General features: G+C 36.2%; 1 long non-coding RNA gene across 3 annotated transcripts in view; it reads left to right on the top strand.

Moving 5' to 3' along the window:
• The window catches only part of LOC110256712, a 251639-nt gene that overhangs the window by 184753 nt on the left and 49420 nt on the right, over positions 1-17466 (top strand). For all 3 annotated transcript variants that reach the window (XR_002338609.1, XR_002338610.1, XR_002338611.1), the window contains exon 3: positions 6294-6396. This is a non-coding gene — a long non-coding RNA (uncharacterized LOC110256712). The remainder of the gene's footprint in view (positions 1-6293; positions 6397-17466) is intronic.

Genomic DNA, 17466 nt, shown 5'->3' with positions numbered 1-17466 from the left:
CTAGAATATCTATAACTGTTATCTATATTCATCTTGCCATCATGTATTGGGCAAGATATTTTGTCTCTTTAGTTTCACAGGTCTACCGAGGGAGGAAAATCTTGCTTCAGAAACTGAATTTAATAGATTATACTCCAGAGTTTCATCTTTACCTGATTTAGATGATTTGGATCATGAGCTCTTAGACTTTAAGCTGACACTATTATGGTATGAGACCCTTGAGAACCTTTGGAGAGGTCAATGTAGTTTTCATTCTGGAACGATAGAAGTCTTTGGGGACCTTGGAAGGACTGTATTAAGCAAATTTCCAAGGTAGTCCCAAGATTCCTGTTCTTCAGTGTACATGCTCTGTGTAATCTCTTGAGTGTGATTAGTACTTATGAATATGATAGGATGTTTGCTATACAGTGATAGAAAACTGATGACAACTAGATCCTAGCCTGGTTTTTAAGAGGACTAGCCACTTTCGATTTGGTCTCTTAAAGCCAGGTAAGAGAGGATCTCTTCAAGTTATGTAAGAGCCACCATGTCTTACCCCACTGGAAAGACAAGACGGAAAATGTCCTGAGACCACATGGAAAAGGGGAAGCCCAGCCCTCCCTTTGCCCTACCAGTGCTCCAGGGATATAGGCAAAGCCCTCAGGTCAGTCCAGCTTTCAGTTGAACATTACCAAATGAACCATGTCAATGCTACATGAGGCAGAGGAATTGGGTCAGTCAAGTCCTGCCAGAATTCCTATCCCAAACATTATGAGAAAAAGTAAAACATTTGTTGATAAAATTGAGACAAGTTTGCCATGTACAATGGATATCTTGAAGAGTGGCTATTTGTAGAAATTTGAATGAGGCATGGTCATAAGGGATCAAGCCATAGCCCAGTGAGTGGCAGACTCATAAACCCCTCTGCTAAAGAGATAAGGGGTGAAAGGTTTAGTATAACCCTGCAGTGAGTGGTGGTTTACAGGAGGCTGCCTTTAAAGAAATACAGATTTGGGGTTGAAGAATGCAATCAGTCCAAGGGGAAATCCATGAGAATCAACCCCCTGACCCTATTCCTCCTCTGATCTCTTGCTTCTAACTGGCCAAACTCTAGAAAGCACAGATTAGAACAGTCCCCTTGCAGTTTATAGGAGTCAGCCTTCTAGGGCAGAAAGTATGGTGGATATGAATGAATAGTGGATCCAGTAGAGCATAGGGAAGATATCCAGCCCAGCTGTAAATCCTGCTGTGATGGAGGGAGACACAAGATGTGTAGACACTAAAGGTTCATTATTTCATCTCAGGGATTGGGAATTCAGTTGACTTTCTTGAGCAGTTGTGGCTTGAAAGGTTGATAAGAGTTCTGTATCAGCAAAGAGTTAAGGAGGAGCCAATTTTTAAAAGGGAACAGCAGGAAATCACATGGAAAAAAAAAGATAACCATATTTTATTGTAGTTCTGGGTAATTAGAGCAAAGCAATTAGCAATAGCATTTACCACAATGTGCCATTACTATTTTTGTTTATTGCTAAACTACTTATTGATGAAATAGGTTGTGTCTGATCTACCACATCCCATCTGTCATGTAATTGGTATTTTCAGAGCTTTAGCTTCGGCAAATGGAATCATTTGGGGACACTCTTGTGTGCTAATCTTCACACATTTATTTTACCTTCTTCCCATTTATAAATGGTTTATTTGTAAATCAACATCTTTAAAAAGGAAAGCAAAAAACACAGCAGGATTCCATGGGACACAAAATTGATACTGTGATAAGAGATCCAGGAAGGAATAGGGGAACAATTTGTTAATTTGCACCTTTCCAGCTGAACAGCACTTGTTATGGGGTTTTTGTTGGGCCTCTTTCACAGTATTCATGAGATGCCCACCTCACTGAGCCGGATGACAGGTCCATTGTCACAACTGCTAAACCCATGAAGCAAAACAGATATTACATCTGTAAAATGAATGCGGCAATCACAAATTAATTAGATTTCCTTTCAAAAGATGAAAGGGAAGAATGTGTGTGTGTGTGTGTATATATATATATATTTTGTACTAGGCTACTGACGTGGCAGGAACACAACAGGAAATATCTAGTTTCTTGAGCCAAATGTATGAAGAAGTAGATATGCATTTGTAAATATTTCACTTTACTTGTAGCTCTCAATAAAAGCCATAAAGGTTTTACATTCCGCCAGATTTAATAAACACTTCTGTCCAGTGTTTGTGTGCAGATGCAAAAAGGCAGTAACTTGCCTATCTGCTTAGGGGCTATTTTCTGTCATTGTCTTTCAGCTGCTGTGCTTCAGCATTGGCAAGAAGCCAAATGTTCAGCATACATTTATTTATAGGACAAAACAGTTGCAAAAGGCCCAGCCAGTTGATATAATGATGGTGATTGCTCCCTTACAGAAGCAAACTAAGGTTGTTGTAGGGTTTTTGGTGGGTGACTTTAGTTGAGAGCATTGAAAAATTCCTGTATAATGACCATGGAAATCTTTTTTAAATTCATTTTTTAAATGCATTTCTTCACATTTAAATGTTCCTCATTGTGAAGGAGGTCCTGGACCTACTTCCAAAGTATGTACATGTAAGCTTTCCCACACCAACAGGCAAATCTCCAGTGCTAGCCATTCTGACACCTTCTACCCAGAAATAGAATGAGATTCCATAGGTAAAGGTCTCAGGTCCCCAAGCCCATCCTTTATTTCAGATACCAGTCATAAGGCCAGTTGCTACCCCTACTTCTGACCGACTCAGTACAAATTAGAGGTTCTCATGACCCTCTCCTCGGTTTCAATTGATTTTCCAGAACAGGTCACAGAACTCAGAAAACCCCACTTACTCACTAGATTACCATTATATTAAAGGACATGAATCAACATTGGATAAACGGATGCACAGGGCAAAGTTCTGTCCTCCTGGCTCAAGGAAGTGTTATGGTTCCTCAATGGACCCTCAAGGAAAAAGGACCAAAAACCTGTACTTTGGGGGTTGTTATGAAAGCTTCATAACATAGTTATGATTGAAAAAATCATTACTCAATGGTGATTAATTCATTCTCCAGTCCCTACCTTCTCCCCAAAATCAGAGGGTAGGACTGAAATTTCCAGCCCTCTTATCACATGGTTGGTTCTCTTGGCAACCAACCCCCTTCCTTGGCAACCAGAAGGTGAAACGTCACCTTCTCTGAAATATTTTCATGCACTGAGGACAAGATACCAAATATTATCCCACTGCTCTTATCCCCTAGGAAGTTCCAAAGGTGTGGGAGCTGTGATGATGATTGATGATGAAGTCGAATGACCAAAATAAATATATTTTTCCTATAAATCACATCATACTTTTCTACTCTGACATTGAGAATATTCTTTAAACTCATACTGTTATTATTGGAAAGAATGTCATACTTGCATCCCTCCCACCACTCTGAGGAAAAGAGCAATGTTGTATTTTATGTTAATTTTGAATGACACAAACAATAAAGAATCTATCTTCTGGCAAATGAATTCAACCATAGAGTATATATAATGTACAAAATGCAAATTATCTTCACACACTTCCCCACACATTATCCTTCACCTTTCTCCTGAGATAGCCACCATCAGTTAGGGACATATGTGAACAGTCCTGAAAGCTTGCACCTTTCTCCTTACGTGTTTATTTAGCTCAGTGGGTCTTGGCCAGTCCCAGGTGAAATGGGGGTTAATATAAATCAATAGGCTCCATAAATTTCCCTTTTGTAGCAAGACCAGTTATTCCACTGGGGAGCTTTTTATTGTAACCTATTGTGGGGCTAGATATTCCATGCAAATACCTTACAAATTTGTAGAGAGATTTGAGTATAATTTTTTTCTCCTAGACCCTTTTTTGTGGTGCATTGATGCTAGGACTAAACATACCTTTCTGAGGGATTCTCTGCCTATTAGATTTCCCCAGTAAACTACATGCATTTAAATTGTGTGCCACTCAGTGTGCACGTGTTTCCATGAAGCATGTAATTTTAAAAACATTTTCCACACCACTTAAATATACATATCTATATTTATATCTAAACATAAAATATAAAATACACATATACATAATTCTATATTATTATGGTATTATTTCTTATATACATAGACTTAATATGCTATGACTTATGTTCTTACCAGCTATGTATTGGAGTATCCTATATTTACATCAACTAGCACTGTGATTATATTTTTTTTCCAATCTGATGAGAAAAATAATCATACACATCCTTTATTTTGCATTTTACTGGTTGCTAATGAAGTTGACCAAACAGCCTCCAGGACATAATAATTTTTTCTATGAAATTTCTTTCTTCTGCATTGATCATTTCTAAACAAGGCTTATTATCAGTGGAAATTATAAGGCTCACAAGTTTTCCCAAGGGGGTTTCTGAAACATTCTTTCCCATTGAGTTCACCTACCAATGTTGTCATCCTTTTATGTCAGCAGATAAGTTACACTATTAGGTGTTTAATATTATTCATATATATATATATCCATTCCTATGCCAGTGTAGACATGTCCAAATTACTCCAGTTCCTAATGTAGTTTTACAATAGTAGTACTTGTTTGACCTCATTGTTCTTCTTGATTATTATAGCACCTATAGCGTTTAATACATGTTTTTAACCATCCCAGTTTTTTAAAAAAATTTTGTTGACATTTTAATTGAGATTAAAATATTTTTCACAACACTGGGATGTTTTTCTCTATTAAGGCTTTACATAGTTCTTATTAATTTACTCTTGTCTATATTAAAATTTTATTTTAGTTATAATTTTTTTGTTTTATATTTTCATTTTTTTTTTTTTTTTTGCTATTTCTTTGGGCCGCTTCTGTGGCACATGGAGGTTCCCAGGCTAGGGGTCGAATCGGAGCTGTAGCCGCCGGCCTACGCCAGAGCCACAGCAATGCGCGATCCGAGCTGCGTCTGCAACCTACACTACAGCTCACTGAGCAAGGGCAGGGACCGAACCCGCGACCTCATGGTTCCTAGTCGGATTCGTTAACCACTGCGCCACGACGAGAACTCCTCTTTTATATTTTCAAATGCCAGTATACATTTGTGTGTGTGTGTGCGTGTGTACTTATCTCATGTCTAGACATCTCATTGTAACTACTTGAATTTTATAAAGGTGATAACTTCCTCTTCAAATAATGGAAAACTTCCTAACTTTTTGATATTTATTATTTATTTTCCTCTTTTTTTCTTATTATATTTGTGTGGGTATCTAATACTAAAATAGTGGTGGTAATAGCCTTCATCCTTTCTTTTCCCCCATTTTAATATAAAATTTTCATAAAAATTAAATGAAACATTTTTGCAAGACACAATTTTTCAAACCTCTGGCAAAAAGGTATAGTGTAGGAGGGTTCCTCTATTCTGTGTTCAGGCAATACTTTGTATTCTCCAGCTTTCCAATTATTTTTCAGCTGATGAATATAAAATATTATTACATATTTCAATTGCTCATAGACCTAAATGTAAAACACAAAACTATAAAAGTTCTTAAAGGAAACATGGGGAAAAAATCTGAATGTCTTTGGATGTAACAATGAGATTTTAGATAAAACATCAATAGCACCATCCAGAAAATTTTTTTAGAAATAAGTAATTTAGGAGTTCCCATCGTGGCTCAGTTGTTAATGAATCCGACTAGGAACCATAAGGTTGTGGGCTCGATCCCTGGCCTCGCTCATTCGGTTAGGGATCTGGCATTGCCATGAGCTGTGGTGTAGGTTATGAATGCCGCTCAGATCTGGCATTGCTGTGGCTCTGGAGTAGGCTGGCAGCTACAGCTCTGATTAGACCCCTAGCCTGGGAACCTCCATATGCCACAGGAGCGGCCCTAGAAAAGGCAAAAAGACAAAAAAAAAAAAAAAAGAAATAAGTAATTTAGACTTCATAAAAGTTAAAAAATTCATCCCTATGAAAAACACAATTAAGAGAATGAAGAGATAAGGCAGAGAGCAGGAGAAAATTATATGTAGAATATGTATCTGTGTAAGGGCTTGTATCCAAAATATATAAAGAACTCTTAAAAATCAATAATAAGAAAACAGCAACTTCATTTCAAATGCACAAATGACTCAAACATAGTCTTCACCAAAGAAGATACCTACATAGGCGTAAAAGATTACTAAATTCCAAAAACATGACATCAGTTGCTGGAAGAGTTTAGGCGTAGTAGGAACTATCATTTAATGATAGTGGGAAGCTATTTTGGAAGATAGTGAACAGCTTCTCATGAAGCTACATATTGTTTTACCACATGATCTGGTGATTTTATTCCTAGGAATTTACTCAACTGATTTGAAAATGTGAAGAAACTTGAATGCAAATAGCACCATCATTCATGATCACCAGAAACTGGATGCATACGATATGACCTTCAATAGGTGAGTGAATAAGCAAACTGGTATAATAACCTAAGGCAAATGTTATTCATTTTATTTGCAAGCTAACAGGACGGGCTGCCACATTTTCAGGGATACTAGCAGAAGAGACAAAGGACTTCATTGGTCCTGACACAGCAGTCAACAGGAGTTTCATATTCTCACTGGTTCCCAGTGGGGACAATGTAGAGTTGCTCAGGTGATATAATATATAACGGGCACACATGCCCATATACTATGATAATTATTAGGGACTTATGACAAGAGGGTTAATTTTACAATTAAATCAAATACCATCAAATATTTTGATAATATTTTTCTTATATTTGTATCTTCCTTCTTCATCCATGGTATACACTTAAAAATGAAATTTTTTATTATACTATATGAAGAACAAATTTGATAGTATTCTAGCTACCTCATGAATGAAAGAGTTTATACTTAAAATTAAATCATATTTCTATTTATGGAGGTACTGGTGACAAGATATCCAGAGAGATATTCCCAGTAAAGCACATAAACATTCAGTATAAAGTTAAAAAGGAATACCTGTATCAATATGTATTTCTGTTCCCATTTGACGTTTAGAACTCTATATCTGTAGGTAGAAATTCCTCATGGCGAGGAAGCAAGTTTGAATCTGAAGCAGTGAATAACTCTGTTGACATAGGCTAATCAATGAAAGGTAAAGCCAAGTTTTAACATGTACCGGAGGACAGCAGACAAATGTGTTAGGTCTATACAGAATGGCATTTTAAATTGGAGGTTTTCCACTAGAGTGAAATGCTTGAATACACCTGCTTCATTCAAAGCTTTTGGTAAATGAAGAGAGAAGAGCCAGAAATGTGGTCACCCAAGGTACATGAGCAAAAATAAATAAAATAAAGCCAAAATAAATGCTGTGTGGAAGGATAGGCTTTAGACCCAGGTCTTTGAATTTCAATCAGAAAAATGCCAATGGGAATTGAGCTCAAAGTTTTAAAATATTCCAAGACCCATGAAGAAACATGTCACCGTGAGCAAGAGTCAGCAAAAAAAAAAAAAAAGAAAAGAAAGAAAGAAAAGCTGCTGAAGTGGGCCTGCAAAATCCAAAGCATTGGGCTTATCAGATATCAAATATAAAACAATGATATTTAATATATCAATAGAGGAATTATCTTAGTCCATTCAAGCTGATGTAACGAAATACCTCACACTGGGTGGCTTTAAAGTAATAGAAATTTATTTCTCACAAGTCTGGGGGCTGGAAGTCCAAAATCAAGTGCCAGACTAGACAGCTTCTGGTGAAGCCCCTCTTCTGAGTTGCATACTGCTTTTATGTGGTAGGAGGGGCTAGGCAGCTCTGTGAGATCTCTTTACAGGGTACTAATCCCATTCCACCCTCATAATTTAAGCATTTGCCAAAGGCCCCACCTCCCAATTTTGCTTTTTTTCTTTGTAGAGCCACACCTGAGACATATGGAAGTTCCCTGGCTAGGGGTCAAATTGCAGCAGCTGGCCTACGCCACAGCCACAGCAAGGCCAGGAGGAAACGAACCCACATCCTCATGGATCCTAGTTGGGTTTGTTTCCACTGAGTCACAATGGGAACTCCCTCCACATATGAATTTTGAGGAGACAAAACATTCAAACCATAGTAGGTAAAAAAGGACGGAGTTGGAAATATGACTAGTAAACAGGATACTATTAATTTTGAAAGGGTACGTTTATTAACAAAATATATACTTTCTTGGAATAAAAAATATTAAAGTTGTAATGATAGACTCCATGAATATTTTGCAGCAGATTAGACGGAGAAATTAAAAAATCAGATAACTGGAGAAATTATCCAGAATGCAACAAAGAGGAAACTTATGAATATGATGTAGAAATTAGGGTATATAAATGGGAGGACAGCAAAGTCAAACTTAGTTCTAATGGATTTTCATAAAGAGAAAAGAGAATTGAGGCTATATATGTGACTTTTTGAAAATGATTAAAAATTTTCTTTATTGAAAGTCACCAATTCAGAATCCCAGTGAGTACTAAGCAGAATTAATGAAAATAAGTTCATAAAAGTAAGTAAATGGATATATTATAATGAAACTGTAGAACTTTCAAGAAAAAGTTGTCAAAGCAATCACAGGGTAATTATTCTCCTACAGGTGCACCTAACTTCTAAATAGCCAAATAAAAAGGGATTATTAACTTGAAAAATACTATGAAATACTTCTGTTTTATTTTGTTTGTTCATTTGTTTTTTTAGATTCTTCCCTGAAGTGAAATCATATAATATTTGTTTCCCTGATTTATTTCACTTAGCAGAATATCATCCAGGTCCATCCGTGTTACTGCAAATAGCAAGATTTCATTATTTTTTTTTTAAATGGCTAACATTCCATTGTGTGTGCATGTATCACATCTTCTTTATCCATTTATCCATGGAAATTCATATTCAGAGAATAAACTGCAGGTTGCCAGAGGGGTGGAAGGTGGAGGAATGAATGGAATAGGTGGAGAGGATTAAGAGGTACAAACTTCCATCTATAAAATATAGTATAGTATGTACTGTACATACATCACAGTATGTAATGTACAGTGTACACATCGGGAATGTAGTTAATAATATTGCAACAACTGTGTATAGTAATGGATGGTAACTGGATTTATTGTGATGGTTCTTTAATAATGTATAAGATATCAAATCATGGAGGTGCCACTGTGGCTCAGTGGTAACGAACCCAACTGGTATCCATGAGAATGTAAGTTCAATCCTTGGGCTTGCTCAGTGGGTTAAGGATCCGGTGTTGCTGTGAGCTGTGGTGTAGGTCATAGATGTCACTTGGATCTAGCATTGCTATGGTGCATGCTGTGGCTCTGATTCAATCTCTAGTCTGAGAACTTCCATATACCACAGGTGCAGCTCTAAAAAGCCAAAAAACAAACAAAAAACCCGACGAATCTCTGTGTTGAACACTTGAAACTAATATAATAGTGTTAATTATAACTTAGTTAAAAAATTAAAGATTTCCTGCTGTGGTACAGTGGGTTAAGGACCTGACTGCAATAGCTTGGGTTGCTGCAGAGGTGTGGGTTTGATCCCCAACCTGGTGCAGTGGGTTAAGGATCCAACATTGCTACAGCTGTGATGTAGGTTGTAGGTCACAGCTACAGCTTGGATTCAATCTCTGGCCCTTGAACTTCCATATGCAATGGGTGTGGCCAAAAAAATTAATTTATTTAATGGGAATAAAAGAGAAGGTTCTAAGAGAAGCAAAGTTACTTTTTGGAGCTTTGGGATTCTTTTGTGTATCTATGCATAAAAGCAGATTGCTAGATTACAAATAACAGAGGCACACACACTCTATCCAAAGCAAAAAATGTGTATTTATTGTAAGAATACTAGGCATTTTATGGAACTCTAGAACCAGCATTTACAATAGGCTCCAAAGGAACTAGAGTCAGGAACTGAAAATAGGGAAGGAACATACAAATAGTAGCTTCTCTTTCTCTCTCATCCTCTCTTTCTCTGCTCTGCATGTCTATGAATGATCACAAATGCTCTTGTGAGTACTGACTTTGAGTTTACAAATAAATTTTAGAAAATAGATGAATTTGCAAATACGGAATCCATAGGTAATGAGAATTGAGTATATAATTCAGTCTCAGTATTTCATGTCCCATGTTGCTTAGTATATTTCTGTAAATATTGTCAAAGAGAACCATAAATACCCATTCCTATCTATGACAGTTTTTCTCTCCTGTTTATACTCTAAAATGTGAGTCATTAAATTGACCTTGTTACTGTTGTATGAACCAATATTCTGAACTCTTTCCTGCAGAAAGAAGAGAATATAACTACATATGATTCTTACATCATTATTGTCAAGTTTAGTTTAATTTGTTTGTGTTAATAATAATGACCTTAGTGATATATATGTCAGAAAAGAAATGACAATATGAAATACTGCCAATTATCTTAAACATTGTAACTACCTATTTCTTTATTACATTTATTCAGCATAGTTTCAGTTCTCATGATTTTCCTATTTTTTTTACTGACTATATTCCCCAAACTTCAATGCATCATTTTAAAATTTAATTTCATCTTAATTATGTTGAGCAAACTGCCCTGTAATGATTTTCAAGCCCCCAATTTGCTGTAAAATTCTGATTGACCACTGGAAAATAATGCATACTGTACTCTCCTTAACTTTTAATTGTGGTTTTGCAAAATGGAATAGTGGCACACCTAGAGTTCCTGCTATGGTACAGTGGTTAAAAATCTGACTACAGTGGTTCAGGTCACTGCAGAAGTGCAGGTTCAATCCCCAGCCGACTGTAGTGGGTGAAAGGATCTGGTGAATCGCACCTGTGGTATAGGTTGCAGCTGTGGCTCTGATTCATTCCTTGGCCCAGGAACTTCTATATGCCGTAAGTGTGGCCATGAAAAGAAAGAGTACTAGCACACAGGAGAATTCTGCCATTACAAAAATGTATATGTCACCATTCAGGTATAAATATAATATTTATTATATCAGATTTCCCCCAATTTAATTTGTTTGTACTTGTAATTAAAAAATAGTATTATAGGAGTTCCCTTGTGGAGCAGTGGGCTGAGAATCTCTCATTGTCACTGAAGTAGCTCAGGTCTGCTGTGATGCACTTTTGATACCTGGCCCAGGAACTTCCAATGCTATAGGCACAGCCAAAATATAAAATGAAATTTAAAAATACTATTGCAAAAAGTCTACAATAGACTTATATAGAAGTTGTTTCCCAAGAAGACATAATTAACATTTAAGATAACGTGAAAATATAAAATTCAAAAGAGAATAAAATGAATATAAATTAGAATAAACTACCAACAAAGAAAGCGTTTTTCAAAATCAAGTCAGTTGCATATTTTATGTCAAAACTCGAAAAACACAACTGAAGTAATTCCAATTAAAATTATTTATAAAATAAACTATCAAAATCAGTATAACAGTGTTAATCAAACTTGCTTAATCAATTGGATGAAAAGAAAGCAAAGTTATAGCTAAACAGACAATAAATGTTTTATTTATTTTTTATATGGAAAAGTTGCTAGTAATTTCATTACTCATTATATATCTATGTGTCTAAAAAAATAAAGGGATTATTTAAGAACATCGTAGTATTAAAGGAACTTAGTGTCTGATCACAAGGTAAATTTGGAAATAATTATGGTTTAATATATGTGCCAGCAATTACCAGCTAGAAAAGAAATGAAAGTAAATAAAAATAATTACAACAGACATCAGACTAACTAAATGTATTTTGAAATACACATACTGTGAAATGGGTATTACCTGGAAAAAATACACACAAATTCACTATGATAGTAAATATGAGTTATGAAAGTGGTAAAGCATAAACAATAGGTGACAGCAGAAATAGAACCCCAGTACCTGAGTTCAAATCCTGACTCTGCTTATTAACTCTGTGGCCTTAGAGAAATTGCATAGCCACTGTTACTCTCAGTTTCCTCCACTGTAAATTCCAGATATTAAAAATACCTACTGCATAGGGTTTTATCAAATTTGAAGGCAAGTAATAGCCATAACTAACCTAGGGATGGGATAGGACCATTCTGAAGAGAATTTAATGAGCTATGGGTACAATCTTCTCTAATACTTGACTCAATGCACAGGTTTCAACATGATAGTTCTGTACTTCCTGTGTTACAGTAGGATAGAGGACACTTTCAGCCACCTCTTTCCACATTCCCCTTCTCCAGCTCTTCTTCATCCCTTCACCACCACACCTTCTCCCCTGCCTTTCTTTTTCTCCCTGGAATCCCTGTGCTCCCCACATCTCTGGTGTCTGGGTGATGCACCTGGTATCTGATCGGATAGCATTTCTTAATATATTAGCAACCCCTCCTTTTCTGTTCCCCCAAATTTCAACCTGAGCCTGGTGAGTAAGACAATAACCAATTTCTTTTTGATCACATACTTATTTAAATTCTCTCTCTTTGCATACAAATTTTAACATATTTCAAGGTCAGTGTATAATCACCTCCAACATGTTATTTTAATGGCATAGTAATCTTCATTATATGAATGTGTTTATTGCTGCTTCTAACCAGTTCTCAGTTGTTGAAAAATTTGTTTGTTTCAGATTTTTCACTACTACGAACAACCATAAAACAAACAGCCTTGCAGTTAATTATACTAAAAGTTTGACCATATGCTTAACTATTTCCTTAGGATAAATTTCTAGTAATTGAATTTTTGGTTCATTGTTTATACATATTGTTAAGGCTTTTGATACTCGTAATCAAATTACCCTGCAGATAATGTATACCCATTTCAGTCCAGCAGTGACTAAATCATAGTAAAAAAGTGAAAACAGTATCTCATTGCTGTTTTAATTTACATTCCACAGGAAGGTGTGAAATTGTTTAATAACTGTACTTTGCCAAAAATGTGCCCAGTTGTCTTCATGGCATTTGTTGACTTAATCAGTTGAGATTGAAACTATAACAATCCAGCATGGTATATACATAAATTTCTTATGCACTGAATAAACACACACATGTATATACATTTCAAATCACTAGCCGAACACTTAAAAAATCAAATAGATTTCTAACTCTTAGATACTAACATTTACCATACAGAGCAGGGTCTTTCAGTGTGCTTCCAAGACTATGAACAGTTAGAGGATCAAGATAAGCATTTACAACTATAAATGTAATAAAATTCATTGAGTAATTAAAAAAATAAAAGATAAGCATTTTCTTGGGAGTTCCCAGGTGGTTCAGTGGGTTAAAGATCTGACATTGTCACTGTTGTGGCTTGGGTGTTGTTTCAATCCCTGGCTCTGGAATTTCTGCATACCACCAGTGTGGCCAGAAAAAGAAAAAAAAACAAGCATTTTTCCAACTACCCCAAAATAGAAATAGATATGTATGTATGTTTTATTCATAGCACATAAAATATGTTTCTTATTGTGAGCTGGGGTCAAAAAAAGTTTGAAGACTATTGATATGGACAGTCAGTAGTATTAAATGTGCTAATGAAGGTAGTGAGCTTTGTGTAATAGTTGGCATGCAATAGGCGCTCAGTACATTTTGTATAAGTGTTATGATCATTAAACATATGCATCTGTGTGTGGACTATAATCAAGAAAATTGAAGCCTTTTTAAATGAACGTATGCCTTCTGATATTCATGTAATAAACCTCTGCCAAGGACTACAGCACTGTCCACTTCTACAAATAGGTGATTCCTCCTGAACTTACGGCTTTACCACATATTTGGAAAAAGCTTGTTTTTATTTATGGAGCCCTGCTTTACCCTAACTAGCTTTGTGAATTTGAGCTACTTATTCCATAACATGCAACTGCTTGTGGGCAGAAAGTAAAGTTGGCAAAGCCTCTTTTGCACTATCAACCCTCCAGATGGGATACAACTATTTGCAAAAACCAAAGTAGCAGAATTCTCCTCACTTAAGTCCAAGGTTTTTATCTGTTTCTAGGAGGAAGTTCTTAGCTCAAAGAGATAAAAGAGCAAGACATTTGAGGATATTCCATATTCTTTTTTTTTTTTTTGTCTTTTGTTGTTGTTGTTGCTATTTCTTGGGCCGCTCCCGCGGCATATGGAGATTCCCAGGCTAGGGGTTGAATCTGAGCTGTAGCCACCGGCCTACGCCAGAGCCACAGCAACGCGGGATCCGGGCCGCGTCTGCAACCTACACCACAGCTCACGGCAACGCCGGACCGTTAACCCACTGAGCAAGGGCAGGGACCGAACCCGCAACCTCATGGTTCCTAGTCGGATTCGTTAACCACTGCGCCACGACGGGAACTCCCATATTCTTAATTATTCTCAGATTTCAACTTGTTTTCTTTGAAAATATTGTTCTTTAAAACTACTCATTCTTAAGGTATTTAGAAAGAGTTCATTATTGGGAACACTTTGCCCTTGAAAAGGATATGTCTTCCTATTAATATTCCTAATTTATATTTCAATGAGACCATTCATTTTTCAGTGATTTGATGCTAATAATCCCTTTTGTCTAGGAACAGGCTTAAAATACATTAATCCTGCAGACTTAACTTGAGCATCCATTACATGATAAATGGATTATAAAACTTATGCTCATTAATCAAAGGCCCATGGCATGGCCAAAGCGGGGGTAGTGGTGATGGACACATTGTGAAGCACTAGAAAAGTACCTCCCTATTCCACTCACACCATCGTTTTAACCAGAAGTGTGCCACTCTATACACCAGTGATCCTCAAGAGGTCTCTGAATATAGCTTAGAAAGCCCTGCATCATGATCAGACCACTCTTTAAACCTCCATCTCCATCTCTGGCATGTTACTGTCCTTTAATCATGCTCAAGTTCTAATCCATGATTCCAAGCTTCTCAAATGTTTCTTTTCTATCCTGCTTCTGGACCCTAACCTCGGGTCTCTTCTATGTCCAGGCCTATGTCTCTGTAGATGTGAGACATGCTTCACCAGTGGTCTAAGAAATTATTTTAGACTGATACTCAAAGAGAGCCATGAATATCATTGCATCATAATACAAGAAAACTTATTTATCTTCTGATTAGATCGCTCAAATGAGAAAGTCACACTTCCATACTAACTGAATTTGTTTGTTTCCTTAACACTGAGATTGCTAATATCCTTTGTTTACTGGGAGAGGAAAGGTCTGAGGCTCAGAAATTTCTGCAGGAAGTAGTAAAAATTAGCTAAGATAAGTGCTTTGTGTCAGTGTACTTATTTTCAGAGATAATATCTGCTTATACTACATGGTTTTGATTTTCCTCCTATGGAAATGATGTGTGTCTTTTAAAACAATTTTGATTTAAATTTTAAAAATGAATCAATCAAAAATAAGTATTAAGTAAATAAAATAATTGTATATGTGTGAATATGGCAAAAACCAAGAGCTTGTTAGTCAAGCAAGTGAAGTTTTAGAAATTCTGACACAGAATATTCCTCTCCACACCATTTCTATATCCTGTTCTCATTTGAAATATCACTTTTGTCAGAAAGAATGTTTGACTCTCTCTAAAATCTGATTCTATATACTCAAATGAATATGCCAATATACTCAAATTTATCCACGTATCAATTCATGTAAAGGCAGACGTCATTCAAAAAGCCATTTGATAAATATGTGTTGTATCAGTAAGTGTAGAATTTAGATGAATTAGCACTTAGGCTGTTAAAAAGTGGAATTAGAATGATTAATTCTCTGAAACATAGACTTGAATTGTTGCTCTCTTGTTTTATTCAAGACTTAGTTTTTCCTTTAAAAAAAGTTTTCTGTTTTTTTTTTTTTTTTTAACCAAATGATAGACTTACTAGACAATGGGCATGATAGGAGCAGGCTAATACCAAACTTGACTTACTACCTGGAAGAAGATTCCCAGTAGTCTGCCAGCCTGAGAGTCCTCAAACTCAAGCTTTGGTTGAGTTGAGTCACCAGAAATCTTGTTATACTGAACACATGGTTGGGACTAAGACAGAAAATCAAGGACACAGATGACACCTGATCTTACAGTCTTTGCAGTCATTAATGATATCTTATTGACACTCCAGGCATCTTACATATCAATGAAAAGGAACCTGATCTAGGGTGGGTATGATTGCGAACAGAAACCTGTTAACCAGGGTTATGTATAGAAATGATCAGCAGGGATTTAAGAAATCTCTAATTTGTAAGGAAATGTGATGAATGCTGACAGAGTTAGTTAGCAGTTGTGTTCAGAGAATATCTATTATTGGAGAGATGACAACTTATCAGTTAATCAGTAATTGAGAATTTGATTAGCCAATCAATAATTTACTACCTTAACTGTCTATAAAATATTTCATTGTGAGATCTTAAATGAATTTTGAAATTACTCATGTTAATTAAATTTCTTTCTTAGGCTGTGCCTATGAAATCATAATATTTTTTTATTATAGCAAACTAAAAGCTATTTAAAGAGAAAGGCCACTGCACAAAGAAAAAACATGTTACATATGGTGTGCTTAATTTATGTAGTATTGTACTATATAAATCAAATTGTTATTACATTTTGCTGCATAACATATCTCTTCATGAAGAAACAAATTATCCCCACAAACATGTGTTTTTTTTAATTCTCTGGGCATTTGAAGTTGAAAAAAAGGGCATTGTTCTAACAATCCTAATTTGTCACCCAAGGGGACTATTATATTGTATTAACCTACTGAATTTGCATTTCATTAGATATTCATGGACAGATTATGTAATTACAAATTTTAAAACAGAACTTGTTTCCAAAACAAAAGCAAAAATGGAGTGAACATGCAAATGATATATGATCCCATGTGATTTTGGAGATAGGTAGACAGGGTTGTATTTCTTTGTTCATTCAATAAATATTAATCAGCCTCTGTCACATACTGTACTATATGGTTGCTGCCTCTTTGGAAGTTTTTTTTTGTTTGTTTTATTAATGAGATTCAATTTCTTTCTTTCTTTCTTTTTTTGCTTTTTATTAGGGCCATACCCACGGCATGTGGAAGTTCCCAGGCTAGGGGCCGAATCAGAGCTACAGCTATAAGCCACAGCAACATGGGATCTGATCCACATCTATGACCTACACCACAGCTCACACACACCAGATCTTTAACCCCCTGAGTGAGGCCAGGGATTGAACCCACATCCTCATGGATGCTAGTCAGGTCGTAACCCGCTGAGCCACAACAGGAGCTCCAAGACTCAATTTTTTAAAATGTTCATTTTGGAAAATTTGGGATCTCTGGAGGACGCTGTTAATGACTGGTAGCTGAGCCTCTTCTAATGCACCTGGATGATACTTCCCATCCTCCTTTGCAAATAGCTGTGGCCAAGTCTCCGAGGTCTGGCCAGTGGCGTGTGAGTGGCAGTGATTGTGCCTGGACCATAAAAACTTTCCCCTTGTGCTCCGTCATGTTCTTTTCCCTCTACCAACTGGATACAGATGATGAAAAGTCCTGAGAGATGAAGGATACCAGAGCCTATAACTGTAGAGAGGTGGAAAACTTCCCACCAATAAGAACAACCCCAACTTTGTAAGACAGGAAAAAAAAAAAAAAAG

This window comes from Sus scrofa, chromosome 14, assembly GCF_000003025.6.
Source record: "Sus scrofa isolate TJ Tabasco breed Duroc chromosome 14, Sscrofa11.1, whole genome shotgun sequence".
NCBI lineage: Eukaryota > Metazoa > Chordata > Mammalia > Artiodactyla > Suidae > Sus > Sus scrofa.
Note: the sequence above shows the minus strand (reverse complement) of the source record. Positions and strands in the feature narration are given on the sequence as shown.